Below are 19,462 nucleotides of genomic sequence, written 5' to 3'. Positions count from 1 at the left end.
ATTGTCTAGCCTGGAGAGGTGAGTTACCACTACCCTGGCTGCAGTGGTATAGGAGGTCCCCTCCTGCACCCAGGTGGGAAAAGTCTCCTGCCTCTAGTGGTGAGTCCCCTCTTCCCTACATGTGGCAGTATATGAACTCTCCTGACAACCAGGTGAACAAGATATTCCACCTGAAGTGTTGAGTCCCCTCTCCCCTGTCTCAATATAGGAGTGGTATAGGAGCTCCCCGCTATACCCAGGTTATGGGGTCTCCCGATTGGAGAGGTGAGTCCCCTCTACATTGGCTGCAGGGTTATATGAGCTCCCCCTGACACCCAGAAGGGAGGGGTTTCCCACCTCAAGCAATGAGTCTTCCCTACCCTGGCTGTGGCGGTATACAAGGTCTACCAGACACCCAGGTGGGAGGGGTCTCCCACCTGGAGGACCAAGTCTTCCCTACCCTAGCTAAGGCGGTATACGAGCACCCTCCTGACACACAGGTGGGGGTGAACTTCCGCATGGAAGGGCGAGTCTCCTCTACCCTGAATTTGGTGGTATATAAGCTCCCCAGACACCCATGTGGAAGGGGTATCCCACCTGGAAGGGGGCATCCCCTCTACTTTACCTCTTTCCATAGGAGAGCTCTCAGTAAACCTAGGTGGGAGGGGCCTTCTGCCTGCAGGGGTGTTTTCCCTCTACCCTGACTGTGTCACTATAGGAGCTCCCGCGGACACCCATGTGGGTAGCGTCTCATGATTGGATGGGCAAGTCCCCTCTACCCTTTCTTTGGAGGTAGAGGAGCTCAGCCAGACACCCATATGGGAGGGGTCTCCTGACTGGAAGGGCAAGTCCACTCTATCCTTGCTGCAACAGTGTAGGAACTCCCCCTGATACCCAGGAGGGAGGTGTCTTCTGCCTGGAGGGGCGAGTCCTCCCTATCCTGGCTTCAGGGCTCTAGGAGCTCTTCAGAACTCTCAGGTTAATGGGATCTCCCTCCTGGAGGGTCTAGTCCCCTCTACCATGGCTTCAGTGGAATAAGAGAACCCGCTGAAACCCAGGTGGGAGGGGTCTCCCACCTGAAGAGGTGAGTCCCCTCTACCCATTCTAAGGCAGAATACAAGCTCGCCCTGGAACCAAGTTGGAAGAGGTCTCTCGCCTGGAGGAACATGTTCACTCTACCCTGGCTGCAGCAGTATATGAGTTTCCTGTGACACACAGGTGGGAAGTGCTTCCATCTGGAGGTGTGTGTTCCCTCTACCCTGGCTCTGGAGCTCCCCCCGACACCCTGGTTATGTGGTCTCCTAACTGGAGAGATGAGTCCCCTCTACACTTGCTACTGTGGTATAGGAGTTCCCCTGACACCCAGGTGTGAGGAGTATCCCAGCCTGGAGAGTAAGTGCCCTCTACCCTGACTGTGGCTCCATAGGTGCTCCCCCAGACAACCAGGTGGAAGAGATGTCATGCCTGAAGGGGGAAGTCCCCTCTTCCTTGGCTGAGGCAGTATAAGAGCTCCTCCTGACACACAGGTAGGAGGGGTCTCTCGCCTTGACAGGGGAGTTTCCTGTATCCTGCCTGTGGCAGTATATAAGCTCACCGCCCACACCCAGGTAAAAGGGGTCTCTTGCCTGGAAGGGTGAAAGTCCACTCTATATTGGCTGGTACCATATAAAATCTCCCAGGACACCCAGGTGAGAGAATTCTCCTGCCTGCAGGGGCGAGTCCCCTCTACCCTGGCTGAGCGGTATAAGAGCTCTCCCTGAAACCCAGGTGGGAGGGGTCTCCCGCTTGGAGGGGCAAATCCCCTCTTCTCTGGCTAAGGCAGAATACAAACTCACACTGGAACCAAGATGGGAGGGTCTCTCGCCTGAAAGAGCATGTCTTCTCTACCCTGGCTGTAGCAGTATATAAGTTTCCCCTGACACCCAGGTGGGAGGGGTCTTCCTCCTAGAGGGGCTAGTGGGCTCTCCCCTGGCTGCTGCTGTATAGGAGGTCTCCCAGACATCCAGGTGCCAGGTTTCTCCTGCCTAGAGAGGTGAGTCTCTTCTACCCTGACTTCAGTGGTGTAGGAGCTCCCACAGACTCCCAGGTGGGAGAGGTCTCCCTGCATGGAGGGGTGAGTCCCCTCTAACCTGGATATGGCTGTATATGAGCGCTCCCCACCATACCCACATGGGAGGGGTCTCTAATATAAAGGGGCGAGTTCCCTCTACCCTGGCTTCTGCAGTATATGAGCTCCCCCTGACACCCTGGTGGGAGAGATCTCCCGCCTGGAGCGGCAAGAACCCTCTACCATGAGTACTGTAGTATATGAGTTCCACTGACACCCAGGTGTGAGGAGTCTCCAGCCTGGAGGGGTGAGTCCCCTCTACCCTGGCTGGTGCAGTATACTAGCTCCACTGGACACCAAGGTGAATGGGGTCTTCCTCCTGGAGTGGCGAGTGTCCCTATCCTTCCTGTGGAGATATAGGAGCTCCCATGGACTCCAAGCATCAAGGGGTCTCCTTCCTGGAGGGGTGCAACCCCTTTACATTGGCTGTGGCGGTATAAGAGCTCCTCCTGAAACCCAGATGGAAGGGGAATCCTGCCTGAAAGGGCAAATCCCTGTACCCACACTATGGCAGGATAAGTGTTCCCCTTGACACCCTAGTAGGAAGGTTCTCACACCTATAGCAGGGAATCCCCTTTATCCTAGCTGTGCAGGTATACAAGCTTCCCCAGACACCCAGTTGGGTGGGGTCTCCCAACTGGAGGTGCGAATCCCCTTTACCCTGGGTGGGAGGTTAGGAGCTCCCCCAGTCACCCAGATGGGAGGAGTTTCCCCATTAGAGGTTTGAGTCCCCTCTAAACTGGCTGCAGTGGTATTGGAGCTCCCCTGATATTTAGGTGGGAGGGGTCTCTCGCCTGGAAGGGCAAGTCCCTGCCACCCTGACTCAGCAGAATAAGAGCCCCCACAGACTCTCGAGCATGGCGGGACAAGTGGTCTCCAGCATGGTTGTACAAGTGCCCTCTATCCTGGCTGTGGTGGTATATTTATGAGCTCTCCTTGACACCCAGGTTGGAGGTGTCTTTGCCAGGAGAGGTGAGTCCCCTCTAAACTGGCTGAAGCAGTACAAAAGATCTCCCCAACACTCAGGTGGGAGGGGTCTCCCACCTAGAGGCGGGATTCTGCTCTACCCTGGTTGGGGCAGGGTTCTAGCTCCCTGGTCACCCAGTTGGGAGGCATCTCCTTCCTGGAGGGTCATGTCCCCTCTGCCTTGCCTGCGGAGGTATATGAGTTCCCCACCACACCCAAGTGAAAGGGGTCTCTCGCTTGGAGGGGAGAGTCCCTGTTACCCTGGCTACAGCTCAGTAGGAGCCTGCTGTATAAACCCAGGTGTGAGGGGTCTCCTGCCTGTAGGGGCCAGTCCCTGTTACTCTGGCTGTGCCTAGATAAGAGCTCCCCCGGACACCCAAGTGAAAGGGGTATCCCGTCTGGAGGGAGGAGTTTCTGATACCCTGCCTGCAGCTGTACACTAGCCACCCCCCACCTGGCTCCTCACTTGCCTATGGTGGCCCTTCTTACTCACTACATTTCTGAGCATTGTCTGAGGGCCCCTGGCTGGGGCCACTTTCCTGCTCCCCTTGTCTTCCCTGTACTACAGTACCCTAAAGCAGGTCCACCTTCCTGACCCAGTGTTCCCTGCTCTCCCCTGGCCTGGGCCCTCCTCTAAGTCCCTTGCCAGAGCTCCTTGATGGGATCCTGGCCCCCTCCCAACCCACACCCTTCATGTGGCCCTTCAAGCTGTGCCCTCCTTTGGCCCTCCTGTCTTTTCTGCTCTGCCATGCCTGCTTTCCCGATTCTCTTTCCAGGATGCTCAACAGGGCCCGATGACTTGACCTGGCCTCTTGGCCCTGGGGCTCCTTTTGGGAAAACATAGGCCTGCCCCTTACCTGGACCCTTCGGCCTCACATGGACCCTGATCCCGATCCCTGATACACTGCAGTAGTCCTAGGCCTTTAGCCTTTCTCCCCCTGTGCCACCCACTTCACTTTCTCCCCTCCCGCTGCTCCCACTCCATATTTATTTTCTTTCACCCAAGCCCAGTGCTAGCACTTGGCTCTCCATTACTGGGCCTGGCTCCTTATGATACCCTGGCTACCCTTCTTGAGGACCATTTTGCTGTTTCTAGGTTTCAGGCCCCTTTTGCCAGCCCCCTCCTGTGCCTAGCCTCTGATCTCCTCATGCTGTGGTATCCTGGAATTGCCTGGAACCTCCACTCTTCCTGCTTCTCCCTAGCCTATGCTACTTGCATGGGTCCTGGTAGCATGACCCCCCCCACACACACACTTCCGTACACCAGGTATCCCCTCACAGCACCCTCTTTGGCCCCACCTCCTTTGTTCCATGTCCCTCTCTAAGGATCTACTCACCTGGGGCAGAGGAGTGGAATTGGGTCCCCTCTGCACCCTGAATGCTCCCTTTGGGAAACAAATCCCTGACACTATCCTGAGTCCCCTTAACTTCCTGAACTTGAGGCCTGGCAGTTAACATGGGACTTGATCCAAACCATCCCTGCCCTCTGGACTTGCATGCTGCCCTTACGCTATTTCAGCCTTCCCTAACCCAGACCCTTGGAGCTCTTGTTCCTGTGTTGTGCGCTCCCTTGAGCCTCTGACCGCTTTACTCATGTCCCTTCGCATAGTTTGGAGTCTCTTCATGTTGGGTCTGAACTCTTGGCCCCCTTGCTTGAACCCAACAGAGGGCTCCCCTAGGCCTGCCAGAGGGCTCCCTCTGTCTCATGGCCCTCATGCAGCTCATCCTCCCTATTTCCTCACAAATTCCCCTGGTGCTCATGAGTCTCCTGCTCCTTGGGTCCTTCATCCTAGGTTGGTCATGCGGATACCCTGTCTGAGCACCTGGCTAGGGTCCTGGCTCTCCACCCACCACGCACCCACCATGACACCTGGCCATACCCTCCCATATCCCTCCTTTTGGCCCCCTTCCATTGCCAGGGCTCCTTTGCCATATCTCTCTCTATGGATTCTCACCTGGGCCAGAGTGCCTTATGAGAAAAAGAGCCCTGCGCATCACCTGGCCCACTTACTCTTTCTGGGTGCTTGGTCCTGCACCAGGAACTCTTACACCTGGAGGTGGCACTGGGCCTGGAGCCTGAAGCCTGACTGCCCCATGCTGGATCCATTGCCTTCTCTTCCAAGTCTTGTTCACTGTCCTAAGCCTCTTGCCCAAGCCCTGGCCCTTGGCACTCCATTCCCTTGCCTGGAACCTCACTTGAGACTCTGGTGTCCCTTCTTGTTCCTTTAATTTCTGGGTTTTGTCTGAGGGCCCCTCACTTGGGCCTCTTCTCTCCTCCCTTGACTTCCCTGTACTGCAGAACCCTAGTGCAGCCATGTGTTACTGACTCCACTCTTCCCTGCTATGCCCTGGCCTGGGCCCTCCTCTAAGTCCCTTGTCTTAGCTCCTTACCCCACCCACACCCATCCTGCGGCCCTTGAGGCTGTGCCCTCCTTTGGTCCTCTTGACGTTTCTTCGTTTGCCAGGGCAACTTTCCTGATCCCCTTCCCAGGATGCTCACCAGGCCAGGTAGTTGACCTGGCCTCATGGCCCTGTGGGTTCCCTTTGGGAAAATATAGCCCTGCCCCTTATCTGGGCCCTTTGGCCTCCCTCAGCCTGTGCCCTGCTACCAATCCTGACACCCTGCAGTAGACCTGGGCCTTCAGCCTTCCTCCCCCTGTACCACCTGCTCAGATTTCTCCCATCCCTCCCCTCCCCATCCATATCTGTTTTCATTCACACTACCCCAGGTGCTAGAACTTGGCTCTCCATTACTGGGCAGAGCTCCTTGCTTGAGCCCCTGGCTGCCTTTCTCAAGGACCCTTTCTCTTCCCTTGGTTTCAGGCCTCTTTTTATAGACTGCATTCTGTGCCTCTCCTCTGTTCCACTGGTGCTATGGTATCCTTGCACTGCCAGGACCTTTTGCTTTCCCTGCTATCTCTAGCCTTGCCTCCTCAAATGGGTCCAGGCTGCCAACCAACCACCCCCACAAACTCCATACACTAGGTATCTCCTCAGAGTGGCCTCTTTTGACCCTCCTAGCTTTCCCTAACAACAAGGTTGGTTGGGTTTCTAGTCTAGAGGGGCCAGTCCCATCTACCTGGCTGCAATGGTATAGGAGCTCCCCCCTCCACCTAGGTGGGAGGGGTCTCATGCCTGGAGGGCAAACTGTTCTCTCGCCTGGCTAAGGCGCTATACAAGTGCCCCCCTACACACAGGTGGGAGTGGTCTTCCACATGGACAGGCGAGTCCCCTCTACCCGAGCTATGGTGGTACACAAGCCTCCCGTGAAACCCAGGTGGGAGGAGTCTCCTGCCTGGAGGAGCAAGTCCCCAGTAACCTGGCTGCTGCAGTATAGGAGCTCCACCTCCCATACACATATGGGAGGTGTCTACCACTTGAAGTTGCTAGTCCCTTCTACCTTGGCTGCAGGTGTATAAGAGCTGCCTCTGACACCCAGGTGGGAGGGGTCTCTTGCCAGGAGTGGCGAGTCCTCTCTACCCTAGCTGCTGCAATTTAGGAGTTCCTATGACAACCAGGTTTGAGGGGTCTACAACCAGGTGGGGAGAGTCTCCTCTACACTGCCTGTGGTTGTATAGGAGCTCCCTCAGAAACCCAGTGGAAGGGGTCTCACACCTGGAGGGACAAGTCCCCTCCTTGATGCACAACCCCTCCCACTTGGGTGTTGGGGGAGCTCCTACACCACTGCAACCAGGGTAGAAGGGACTCACATCTCTAGGCAGGAGACCCCTCCCACCTGGGTGTCTCGGGAACTCCTATACAGCAGCAGCCAGGGGCGAGCCAACTCACCCCTACAGGCTAGATACCTCTCCCATCTTGTTTCCAAATGACACCCAGGTGTGAGCGTCTGTGGGAGCTCATACACCACCACAGCCAGGTTAAAGGGGACTCTCCCCTCCAAGCCAGAGACCCCTTCCACCTGGATGTCCTGGTGAACTCCTATACCACTGCAGGAAGGTTATAAGGGACTCTTCCCTCCAGGCGGTAGACACCTTGCACCTCAGTATCAGGGGAGCTCCTATACTACAGCAGCCAGGATAGAGGGTACTCCCCCTTAACCTGGCTGGAGCTCCCCTGACACCCAGGTGGGAGGAGTCTTTCACCTGGAGGGGCGAGTCCCTGCTACACTGGATGCAGTGGTATATGAGCTCCCCTTGACACACAGTTGGGAGATGTCTTCGCCTGGAGAGGTGACTCCCTTCTAACGTGGCTGTGGTGGTATACAAGATTCCCCCAGACACCCAGTTGGGAGGGGTCTCCTGCCTGTTCAGGCAAGTCCCCTCTACCCTGGCTGTGGCAGTATACAACCTCCCCATGACACCCAGGTGGAAGGTGTCTCTCGCCTGGTGCAGCAAGTACCCTCTACACTGGCTGCAGTGGTATATGAACACCTTCCACACCCAGGTGGAAGGGGTCTCCCATCTGCAGTAGCAAGTCACCTCTACCCTGGCTAAGGTAGTATACAACCTCCCTGAGACACCCAGGTGGAAGGGGTCTCCAGCCTGGAGGGGCGAGTCCTCTCTACCCTGGATGCTGCAGTACAGGAGCTCTCCTGACACCCAGTTGGGAGGAGTCTCCCACCTGGATGGTAGAATCCCCTGGACCCTACCTGTGTTGGTATAGGAGCTCCCACTGAAACCCAGGTTTTAGTTGTCTCCGGACTGGAGGGGAGAGTCCCCTTCACCCTGGATTTGGAGATATAGGAGCTCCCCCACACACACAGGAGAGAAGTGCCTCTTGCCTTGAGGGGCAGTCCCATCTACAATAGTTGTAGCGGGATAAGAACTCCCCCGACAACCAGGTGAAAGGGGTCTCCTGCCTGGAGAGGAGAGTCTCTGCTACCCTAGCTGCAGCTATATACCTGCCCTGCTCCAACACCCATGTGGAAGGGGTCTCCCACTTGCAGGAGCAAGTTCCCTCTACCCTGCCCAAGGCGGAATTCAAGCTTTCCCTGGAACCAAGATGGGAGAGGTTTCCCGCCTGGAGGGGTGAGTTGGCAAGAGTCCCCTCTACCATGGTTGGGGCAATGTACTGGCTTCCCCAAAACCCATTTGGGAGGCATCTCCTGTCTGGAGGGGCGAGTCCCCTCTACCGTGCTGACGGAGTTATATGAGTTCACCCAGACACCCAGGTAAAAGGGGTCTCCGGACTGGAAGGCCAAATACCTGTTACCTGGCTGCAGCTCTATAGGAGCCATCATTACAAATCCATGTGAGAAAGGTCTCTTGCCTGGAGGGGCAAGTCCCTGCTACTCTGCCTGCACCTAGATATGAGCTTCCCCTGACACCCAGGTGAAAGGGGAATCCCGCCAAGAGAGGCAAGTCCCTGCTACCCTGTCTGAAGCTGTACCCGAGCCCCCACGCCATGGGACACCAAGGTGTAAGGGATTTCATGCCTGTATGGGTGAGCTCCCCCACCATACCAAGATGGTAGGAGTCTCCCACCTGAAGGGGAAAGTCACCTCTACCCTGGTTGCAGTAGTATACTAGGTTTCCATGACACCCAGTTTCGATGGATCTCTCCCTTGGAAGGGTGAGTTCCCTGAAACATGGCTGCTGATGTAAAGTATCTCACCAATACTCAGGTGGGAGGGGTCTCGTGCTTGGAGCAATGAGTCCCCTCTACCTGGCTATGGCAATATATAATGTCTCCCAGACACCCTGGTGGGAGGTGTCTTTCACCTGGAGTAGCAAATCTTCTCTACCCTGGCTAAGGCGGTATATACGCACCCCACTACACACAGGGGGGAGTGTTCTTCTGCATACATGGGTGAGTCCCCTCTATCATGGCTTTGGCAGTATAAATGTGATCTGGACACCCAGGTGGGAGGGGTATCCTGCCTGGAAGGGTGAATCCCCTCTACCTTAGCTCTTGCTATGTAAGATCTCTCAGTACACCCAGGAGGGAGTGTCCTCCACCTGCATGGGTGTGTTTCCTCTACCCTGGCTGTGCCAGTATAGGAGCTCCCCCCAACATCCAGGTGAAAGGGGCAAATCCCCTCTACCCTGGCTGCTGAAGTAATCAAGCTCCTTCAGACACCCAGGTGGGAGGGGTCCCACGATTGGAGGTGCAAGTTTCCTCTTCCCTGGCTGTGAAGTTATAGGAGCTCAACCAGACATCTAGGTAGGAGGGGTCTCCTGACTGGAAGGGCAAGTCTGCTCTATCCTGGCTGCAGCAGTATAGGAACTCCCCCTGACACCCTGGTGGGATGTTCTCCCGCCTGGATGTGCAAGTCCCCTCTACCCTGGCTTTAGCGGTATAGGAGCTCCCCAGGACACCCAGGTGGATGGAGTCTCCCTCCTGGAAGAGCTAGTCTCCTCTACCCTGGCTGCAGCTGTATAATAGCTCCCCCTGAAGCCAAGGTGGGACAGATCTCCTGCCTGGATGGTTGAGTCCGCTCTACCCTTGCTGTGGTGGTACAGGATCTCCCATACACACATCCTGGTGGGAGGGGTCTCCCACCTGGATGAGCAAGTCCCCTCCATACTTGCTGTGGCAGTATACAATATCCTCCTCACACATGGGTGGGAAGGGTCTCCCAACTGGAGCAGAGAGTCCCCTCTACCCTGCTTGTGGAGGTATACAAGCTGCTCTAGACAACAAGGTGGGAGGCATCTCTTGCATGGAGGGGCGAGTCCCCTATCTCCTGGCTGTGGCAGTATATGAGGTCCCACTTACACCCTGGTGGGAGGGGTCTTACGCAAGGAGGGGCAAATACTTTCTACCATGGCTGGGTTGGTATATTAGCTTCAGAAGACAGCCAGGTTGGAGGGTCCCCGCCTGGAAGCGCAAGCTTCCTCTACCCTGTCAAAGGTGGTCTAAAAGTTCCACACGACACTCTGGGGGGTGGAGTCTCCTGCCTGGAGGAGCGAGTCCCCATTACACTGGCTGCAGCAGTATAGGCACTCCCCATCCACCCCAGGTGGGGGGGTATCCCACCTGAAGGACCGGGTTCACTCAACCTTGGCTTTGGGGTTATAAGAGCTCCCTGCTACCCCAGTGGGAGGGGTCTCCCACTTGGAGGAGTGAGTCACTGCTACCCAGGGTACAGCAGTATACGAGTTTCCCCTGAAACCCAGGTGGGAGGGGTCTTCCGCCTGGAGTTGCGTGTCACCTCTACCCTGGCTCTGGCGGTATAGGAGATCCCCCTGACACCCAGGTTATGGGGTCTCCCGACTGGAGAGGTGAGTCCCCTTTACACTGGCTGCAGTGGTATAAGGTCTCCCTCCTGGAGCAATGAGTCCCCTCTACCCTGGATGTGGCAGTATACAAGCTCTCCCAGACACCCAGGTGGGAGGGGTTTGCCACCTGTAGGAGTAAGTCTTCTTTACAATTGATAAGGTGGTATACAAGCACCACCCTACACACAGGTGGGAGTGGTATTCCTCCTGGACAGGTGAGTACCCTCTACTCTGGATTTCATGGTATAAAAGATATACAAGCTCCCCTGACACCCAGGTGGTAGGGGTACCTGACTGGAAGGACGAGTCCCCTTTATTTTAGCTCTTTCCATATAAGAGTTCCTAGTACACACAGGTGGGAGGGGTTTTCCACCTGCAGGGACATGTTCCCTCTAATCTTGCTGTGGCAATATTGCAGCTCCCCAGGACACTCAGATGGAAGGGGTCTTCCATCTGGAGGGTAGAGTTCCCTCTACCCCACATGAAGTGGAATAGGAGCTCCCCAGCCACCCAGATAGGAGGGGTCTCCCGCCTGAAGGGGAAAGTACCCTCTATCATGGCTGTGGTGGTATAAGATCTCCCCCTGACACCAAGGTGGGAGGGGTCTCCTGCCTGAAGGAGACCCCTGACACCAAGGTGGGAAGGGTCTTCTGCCTGAAGGAGCAAGTTTCCTCTACTCTGGTTGCAAGGGTATAAAAGCTTCACCCCTCACCCCCAGGTGGCAGGGGTCTCCCACCTTGAGGGGTGAGTCCCTCCACCCTGTCTTCTGTTGTATAGGTATTCCCCTGTCAACCAGGTGTGAGGAGTGTCCAGCCTAGAGGGTAGAGTCCCCTCTACCCAGCCTGTGGCTCTATAGGTGCTCCCCTGGAAACACAGGTTGAAGGAGTCTCACCCCTGGAAGGGCGAGTCCCCTCTACCCTGGCTGAGGCAGTATAAGAGCTCCATCTGACACCCACGTGGGAGGGGTCTCCCGCCTTGTAGGGGCGAGTCTAGTTTACCCTGACTATGGCAGTATACAAGCTAAACTGACACACCGGTAGGAGGGGTATTTCACCTTGACAGGTGAGTACCCTGTATTCTGGCTGCAGTGGTATACAAGCTCACCACACACACCCAGGTACAAGGGTCTCCTGCCTGGAAGGGGGAAAGTCCACTCTACTTTGGCTGGTGCCATATAAGAGCTCCCAGGACACCCAGGTGGGAGAATTCTCCCGCCTGCACGGGCGAGTCCCCTCTACCCTGGCTGAGCAGTATAAGAGCTCCCCCTGACACCGAGGTAGGAGGGGTCTCCTGCTTGGAGGGACACGTCCCCTCTACCCTGTCTAAGGTGGAATACAATCTTGTCCTGGCACCAAAATGGGAGGGGTCTCTCGCCTGGAGAAGCATGTCTTCTCTACCCTGCCTGCAACAGTATAGGAGTTCCCCTGACACCCAGGTGGGAGGGGTCTTCCTCCTGGAGGGGCTAGTGGGCTCTCCCCTGGCTGCTGTTGTATAGGAGCTCCACCAGACATCCAGGTGCGAGGGGTCTCCTGCCTAGAGAGGCGAGTCTCTTCTACCTTGGCTTCAGTGGTGTAGGAGCTCACCCAGACTTCCAGGTGGGAGAGGTCTCCCTGCATGGAGGGGTGAGTCCCCTCTATCCTGGATATGGCTGTATATAAGCCCTCCCCACCATACCCAAATGGGAGAGGTCTGCAATATAAAGAGGAGAGTCCTCTCTACCCTGCCTAACGTGTTATACAAGATCCCTGCTACAACCAGGTATGTGGGAGGGGTCTCCTTCCTGGAGGGGTGAGTCCCCACTACCCTGGCTAGAGTGTTATATGAGCTCCTCCACCTACACCCAGGTGGGCGGGGTCTCCTGAAAGGAAGGGTGAGCTCCTCCTGACACCCTGCTGGGAGGGGTCTCCCTCCTTGAGGGGCAAGAAAGCTCTACCCTGGCTTCTGCAGTATATGAGCTCTCCTGACACCCAGGAGAGAGGAATCTCCCACCTGGAGGGCTGAGTCCCTCTACACTCGCCAAATTGTTATATAAGCTGCCAGCTACACCGAGGTGGGAGGAGACTGCTCCCTGGAGGAGTGAGTCCCCATTACCCTGGCTACAGTTGGTATATGAGCTCCTCTATCCACACCCAGGTGAGCCAGGTCTCTCACCTGGAGGCGGGAGTCCTCTCTACCCTGGCTGGTGCAGTATACTTGCTACACCTGACACCCAGGTGGGAGGGGTCTCCCACCTGGAGTTGCAAGTTTCCCCTACCCTTCCTATGGCGATATAGGAGCTCCTCTGGAAACTCAGAAGGAAGGGGTCTCTCGCCTGGAGGGATGCGTCCCCTCTATCCTAGCTGTGCAGGTATACAAGCTCTCCCAGACACCCAGTTTGGTTTACTCTCCCCATTGGAAGGTCAAGTCCAATCTACGCTGGCATTGATGGTATACAGCTATACAAGACCCCAGCACCCAGGGGGGAGGTGTCTCCCACTGGCAGGGGTGAGTCCCCTCTACTTTGGAGTGCCATATAAGAGCTCCCAGGACACCTATGTGGGAGGTGTCTCCCAACTGGAGAAACGAGTCCCTCTACACTGGCTGGGAGGTATATGAGCTCCCCCAATCACCCAGGTGGGAGGGGTTTCCTGAATGGAGGTTCCAGTCTCCTCTAACCTGGCTGCAGGGTATAGGAGCTATGCTGCTACGCAGGTGGGAGGGGTCTCGCCTGGAAGGGCCAGTCCCTGCTAATCTGATTTGGCGGTATAAGAGCCCCCCTCCAGACACCCAGGTGGGAGGGGTCTCCAACCTGGCAGGGCGAGTGCCCTCTACCCAGGGTGCGGTGGCATATGACCTCCCCTCAACACCCAGGTTGGAGGGGTCTTTACCTGTACAGGCGAGACCCTTATAACCTGACTGAAGCAGAATACAAGATCCCCACAAAACTAAAGTAGGAGTGTTCTTCTGCCTGGAGGTGTCAGTCCCCTCTACCCTGGTTGGGGTGTTGTACTAGCTCCCCCAACTCCCTGTTACCCTGGCTGCAGCTCTATAGGAGCCCCCCATACAAAACCAGGTGTGAGGGGTATCCCACCTGGAAGGGTGAATCCCTGCTACCCTGGCTGCTGCTGTACACGAACCCCCCCACTGTGCACCCAGGTTGAAGGGATCTCATGAATGTAGGGGTGAGTCCCCTCTACATGGACTGAGCCAGAATACAAACTAGCCTGGACACCAAGTTGGGAGGGGTTTCTAGACTGGAGGAGCCAGTCCAAACTATGGAGGCTGCAGAAGTATAAGAATTCCACAGACAAGCATGGCCTTTCTCATTCACCAAGGCCCAGGTGCTAGCCCTTGGACCTCCACTACTGGCCCCAGCTTCTTTCATGAGCCCCTGGCTGCCCTTCTCAAGAACCAAGATCCTGTCCCATTATTTTAGGCCCCTTTTGGCAGCTCCCTCCTGTGACTGCCCTCTGATTCCCTCATGCTGTGGTATCCTGGCACTGCCCTGACCCTCTGCTTCCCCTGCTTCTCCCTAGACTATGCTGCTCCAATGGGTCCTGGCAGCCCACTCTCCCCACTTCCACAAATCAGGTATCCGCTCACAGTACTCTCTTTGGCAGCTCCTTGGTTCAGGTCCCTCTATGAGGATCTACTAACCTGGGGCAGAGGAGTGGAATTGGCTCGCCTCTGCACCCTGAATACTCTCTATGGGAAACACAGCCCTGCCACTCCCCTGAGTCCCCTTCACTGCCTGAACCTTGAGGCCTGGAATTTAACATGAACTTGCTCCAACCCAGCCCTGAGTGATCCCCTGCCTTCCCTCCGTTGCTGTCTGGCCTTGCCTGCTGCTGCTAGCGCAATCCAGCCTTTCCTAACCCTGAACATTTGCATTCCAGTCCCTGTGCCTGGGTGTTCACCTGAGCCCCTGACCATGTTCCTCATGGCCCTTGGCATAGCAAGGAGTCTCTTGGTGTTGAGCTTGACCTGAGGACCCCTTGCTTGAGGCTACAAGCAGGCTCCCCTAGATGCCCCTTGGCTTCTCCTTGTGCTCATGCAGCCCCTTCCCCCCCCCCCCTTCCCCTTGCCTTTTTTCTGGAACTCGCAGGTCTCATGCTCCTTGGGTCCCCCATCACCATTGATCAGGTGGGTCCCTTGACTCGAGGCCTGGCTTGGGTCTTAAGTCTTGCCCCTATGCACACCCACCTGATACCCTGCCTTGCCCTCCTGTCACCCTTCTTCTGGCCTCCTTACTTTTGCTGGCCTCCTTGGCCAGGACCCTGGCCGTAGATTTTCATCTGATCCAGGCACCTTATGGGAAACAATGTCTTGCCCCTTGCCTGGGCCCCTTGCTCTCCCTGGGTTCTTGGTCCAGCACCAGGAACCCTGAAACCTGGAGGTGGCCCTGGGCCTGGAGTCTGACTGCACTCTGCTGGATCCCCTGCCTTCCTTCACAAATCTTATCCACTGTCTTGAGCCCCCTGCCCAAGCCCTGGCCCTTGGCTCTCAGTTCCCTGGCCTGCTTCCTCGCTTGAGCCTCTGATGGATCTTCTTGCTAATTACTTTTCTGGGCATTGTCTGAGGACCCCTCACTGGGGTCACTTCCCTGTTTCCTTGGCTTTCCTGTACTGCAGAACCCTAGTGCAGCCCTGCCTTCCTGGCACGGCACTCCCTGCTCTCCCCTGGCCTGGCCCCTCCTCTAGGCCCCTTGCCTGGTCTCTTTTCTGAGGTTCTGGCCCCCAACCCGGCCAGACCAGTCTTGTGGCTCTTGAGGCTGTGCCCACCTTGGCCCTTTTGTCATTTCTGTCTTTCCCAGCCTCACTTTCCTGATCCCCTCCCCAGGATGCTCACCAGGCCAGGTACTTGACCTGGCCTTTTAGATCTGCCACTTGCTTGGGCCCTTTGGCCTCCCTCAACCTGTGCCCTGCTACCAATTCTGACACTATGCAGTGAACCTCGGCTTTCAGCCTTCCGGCCCCTGTGACACCTGCTCAGATTTCTCCCCTCGCTCCCCTCCCCATCCATATGCGTTTTGATACACCCTGCCCAAGGTGCTAGGACATGGCTCTCTATTACTGGGCACTGCTCCTTGCTTGGCACACTGGCTGCCCTTCTCAAGGTCCCTTTCAATTACCTTGGTTTCAGGCCTCTTTTTACAGATCCTATCCTCTGCCTCCCCTCTGTTCCACTGGTGCTGTATTATCCTGGCACTGCTGGGACATTTCACTTTCCCTGCTTCTCCCTAGCCTGGGCTCCTTTTGCTGTCCAAACTTGACAACTGGCAGTGGACATGGGCCTAGTGATGACCTTCCCCTGGGTCATCCCCTCCCTTCCTTCTCCTGCCCTCTAGCCTTGCAAGCTGCCCCTAAGCCAACCCAGGCCTGGCTCACCCTGACCCTTCACCCTACACTCCCCTGGCCTGGCTGCCAGCCTAACTGCATTACTCCATTTGCATTACATTCTGTGGCATCTCTTCCTGTCGGGTCTGACCTGGGTGCCCCTTCATTTGGCCCCAAAGCTCGTTCCACTCTGTGTCCTTTGCGCAGTACTCTGTCTCCTCCACCTAGCACCAATCCTAACTCTCTTTCCCCTAGTGCTTTTTCCTGGAGCAGGGGCCTCCTGATCATTGGGTCCCTAATATTGTGTGGTGGGGTTGGTCCCTTACCTGGGCTCCTTGATTGGGTCCTGGCTCTTGCCTCTCTCTCTGCACCCACCATGACCCTCCACTGTGCCCTCATATGGCACTCCTCTTGGACCCTGTCCCTTTCCAGGCCATTTGGCCTGGTCCCAGACTCTTGATCCTCATCTGTGCCAGGGTGCCTTATGGGAAACAGAACCCTAACCCTCAACTGGCCTGCTTGCTCTCCCTAGGCCCTTGGGGCAGCACTGGAATACCTGACTCCTGGGGGTGATGCTGGGCCTTGAGTCTGCCTCCTCCCCCACCCCCTGATGGATCCCCTGCCTTCCTTCCCTAGCCCTGTCTGCTGTTCTGAGCCCACTGCCCCAGCGCTGGCCCTTAACTCTCCATTCCCTGGACTGTCTCCTCTCTTGAGCCTCTGGGGGTCCTTCTTGCTCCGTGCTTTTCTGGTCTTGAACTGTGGGCCTCGCTGGGGCCACTTCCCCACTCCCCTTGTCTTCTCTGCCTCTCAGAACCCTGCCTGCCTGTCCGCACCCTTCCCTGCTCTACCCTAACCTGGGCCCTTCTCTAGGCCCCTAGCCTGGGCTCCATTCTGCAATCCTGACCCACACCCCACAAACACCCTTCTTCCAGTACTTCATGCTGTGCCCTCCTTTGGCCCTCCTGTTGTCCTTGTCCGTGATGGGCTCCTTTTCCAGTTCCCTTTCCTAGGATTATTACCAGAGCCAGTGGATGGATCTGGGAGGTTTGGCCCTGTAGTCTTCCTTTGGGAAAATGTAGCAGTGCCCCTTGCCTGGGTTCCTTGTCCTCTTTCAGACTGGGCCTTGCTCCTCAATTCTGACACCCTGCATTGAATATGGGCCATATCCTTCCTCTCTCCCTGCCACCCATTCCCCTTACTCCTCTTTCTCCCCATGTACCACCGCAGACAGGAGAGAAGGGACTCACCCTTCCAGATGGAAGACCAATCCTACCTGAGTTTCAGGGGAGCTCCTATAGCCCAGCAGCCAGGATAAAGTGACTCCCTCCTCTATGTGGGAGATCACTCCCACCTGGGTTTTGGGGGGAGCTCCTTAACTGTTGAATCCAGGGTAGAGGGCAATCGTCCTTATTGGTGGGAGACCCCTCATACCTGACTGTTGGAGAGAAATCAAAACAGCCACAGCCAGGGTAGAGGTGACTCACCCCTCCAGGCGGGAGACCCCACCCACCTGGGTTTGTGGGGGAGCTAATATACCCCCACAGCCAGGGTAGAGGGTATTCACACCTCCAGTCATCTCTACCCTGACTAACTTGGTATAGAAGCTCCCTGCAACACCCAGGTGGGAGGGGTTTCATGTCTGGAGGGGCGAGTCCCCACTACCCTGGTGGAAATGGTATAAATACTCCCTAACCCTGACATACTGGTGGGAGGGTTCTGCAGCCTAGAGGGGCAAGTTCCCTCTGCCCTTGCTGCAGGGGTATACTAGCCCCCTCCAATACCCAGGTGGGAGGCATCTCCAGCTTGGAGGGGCGAGTCCATGTACCCTGGCTACAACTGCATAAGAACACCATTTAACATCCAGGTAGGATGGATCTCCCACCTGGAGTGGCATATACCCTCTACCCTTGCTTCGAATGGTATAGGAGTTTCCCCCTGACACCCTGGTGGGAGGCGTCTCCCGCCTGGAGTGGCAAGTCCTCTCTACCAGGCATAAGGTAGTATACAAGCTCCCCACGACACTCAGGTGGTAGGGGTTTCCTTTCTGGAGAGGCGAGTCCCCACTACCCTGGCTGTAGTGGTATAAGAGCTCCCCCGACACACACACAGGTGGGAGGGTAATCCCACCTCAAGAGGCGATTCCCCTTTTCCCTGACTCTGTGGTATATGAGCTCCCCTGACAACCAGGGTTTAGGGGTCTCCTGCCTAGTGGGGGCGAGTGCCCTCTCTCCTGGCTGCAGAGGTTTACAAGCTCCCCCCATAGCAAGATGAGAGGGGTCTCCTGCCTGGAGGAGCTAGTACCCTCCACCCTGGCTAATGCAGTATACAAGCTCCTGGACTCCCAGGAGGGAAGGATCTCCTGCCTGGAAGTGCAAATTCACCTCTAAACTGGCTAAAGTGGTCTACAAGCTCCCTGTGACATGCAGGTGGGAGGGGTCTCCAAACTGAGGGGGCGGATCCCCTTTTCCCTGGATGAAGTGGTATACTAGCTTTCCATGACAGCCAGGTGGGAGGATTCTCCTGCCTGGATGCATGAGTTCCCTCTACACTTGCTGTGGCAGTAAAGGAGCTCCCCCTGAATCCCAGGTGGGAAGGTCTCTGGCCTGAAGGGCTTCGGAGGTATATGAGGTATACAAGAACCCCCAACTGACACCTAGATGGGAGAGGTCTCCCGTCTGGAGGGGCAAGTCCCCTCTACCCTGGCTGCAGAGGTATAAGAGCTCCCCCTGAAAAACTGGTGAGATGTGTCTTCCACCTAGAGGAGCGAGTCCCCATTACACGGGCTGTGGTGGTATAGGAGCTCCCATGACACCCAATTGGGAGGAGTCTCCCACCAGGAGGCTAGAATCCCCTGATAGCCACGTGGGAGGGGTCTCCCACCTGGATGCATGAGATCCCTTGCTGCAGCAGTATTGGAGCTCCTCAGAACACCGAGGTTGGAGGGACTTCCTGCCTCAAGGGGTGAGTACCCACTCCCCTGGCTGGGGCGGTATATGAGCTCCCTCTAACACCCAGATGGGAGGGGTCTCCACCTGGAGGGTTGAGTCCCTGGTACACTGGCTGCTGCAGTATAGTAGCTTTCCTTGACACCCAGGTGGGAGAGATCTCCAGTCTGGAGGGGCAAATCGGCTCTATCCTGGCTAAGGTGGTATATAAGCTCTCTGAGACACCCAGGTGGGAGGGGTCTCTTTGGAGGGGCTAGTCTATTCTACCCTGGCTGCTGTGGTATATGAGCATCCCCCATACCCAGGTGGGAGGGGTCTCTTGCCTGGAAGGTCGAGCACCTTTACCATGGTTGCCATGGTATAGGAGCTCCCCACCACCCTGCGACACTCAGATGGGAGAGGTCTCCTGCCTGGAGGGGCAAGTCCACTCTAACCTGCCTGCGGTTGTATATGAGCTCCCCATTACACCCAGTTGGAAGGGGTTACCTCCTAGAGGGTGAGTCACCTCTACCCTAATTTCAGGGGTGTACAGGCTACCCCCATACACCCAAGATGGAGGGGTCTCACACATGGAGGTGTGAGTCACTTCTACCCTGGCTTGGGTGGGATATGAGACCCCCACCCTACACCTAGGTGGAAGAGGTCTCCCATTTGAAGGGGTGAATCCACTCTACCTTGTTTATGGCGGTAAAGGAGCTCCCCTGATACTCCAGTGGGAGTGGTGTACAGGTTAGAGAGTTCATTCTACACTGGCTGCTGCTGTATACATGCTCTCCCAGACACCCAGGTGGGTGGGTACTTTTGCCTGGATGGGCAAGTCACCTCTATTCTGGATAAAGCGGTATGCAAGCCCCCTACACTCAGGTGAGAGGAGTCTCCCACTGGAGTCCCGAGTCCCCTCTACCCTAGATGGTGCTCTATAAGAGCTCCAGGAAAACACAGGTTGGAGCAGTCTCCCGCCTAAAGAGG

Source organism: Marmota flaviventris, chromosome 13 (assembly GCF_047511675.1).
Source record: "Marmota flaviventris isolate mMarFla1 chromosome 13, mMarFla1.hap1, whole genome shotgun sequence".
Classification (NCBI taxonomy): Eukaryota; Metazoa; Chordata; class Mammalia; order Rodentia; family Sciuridae; genus Marmota; species Marmota flaviventris.
Note: the sequence above shows the minus strand (reverse complement) of the source record.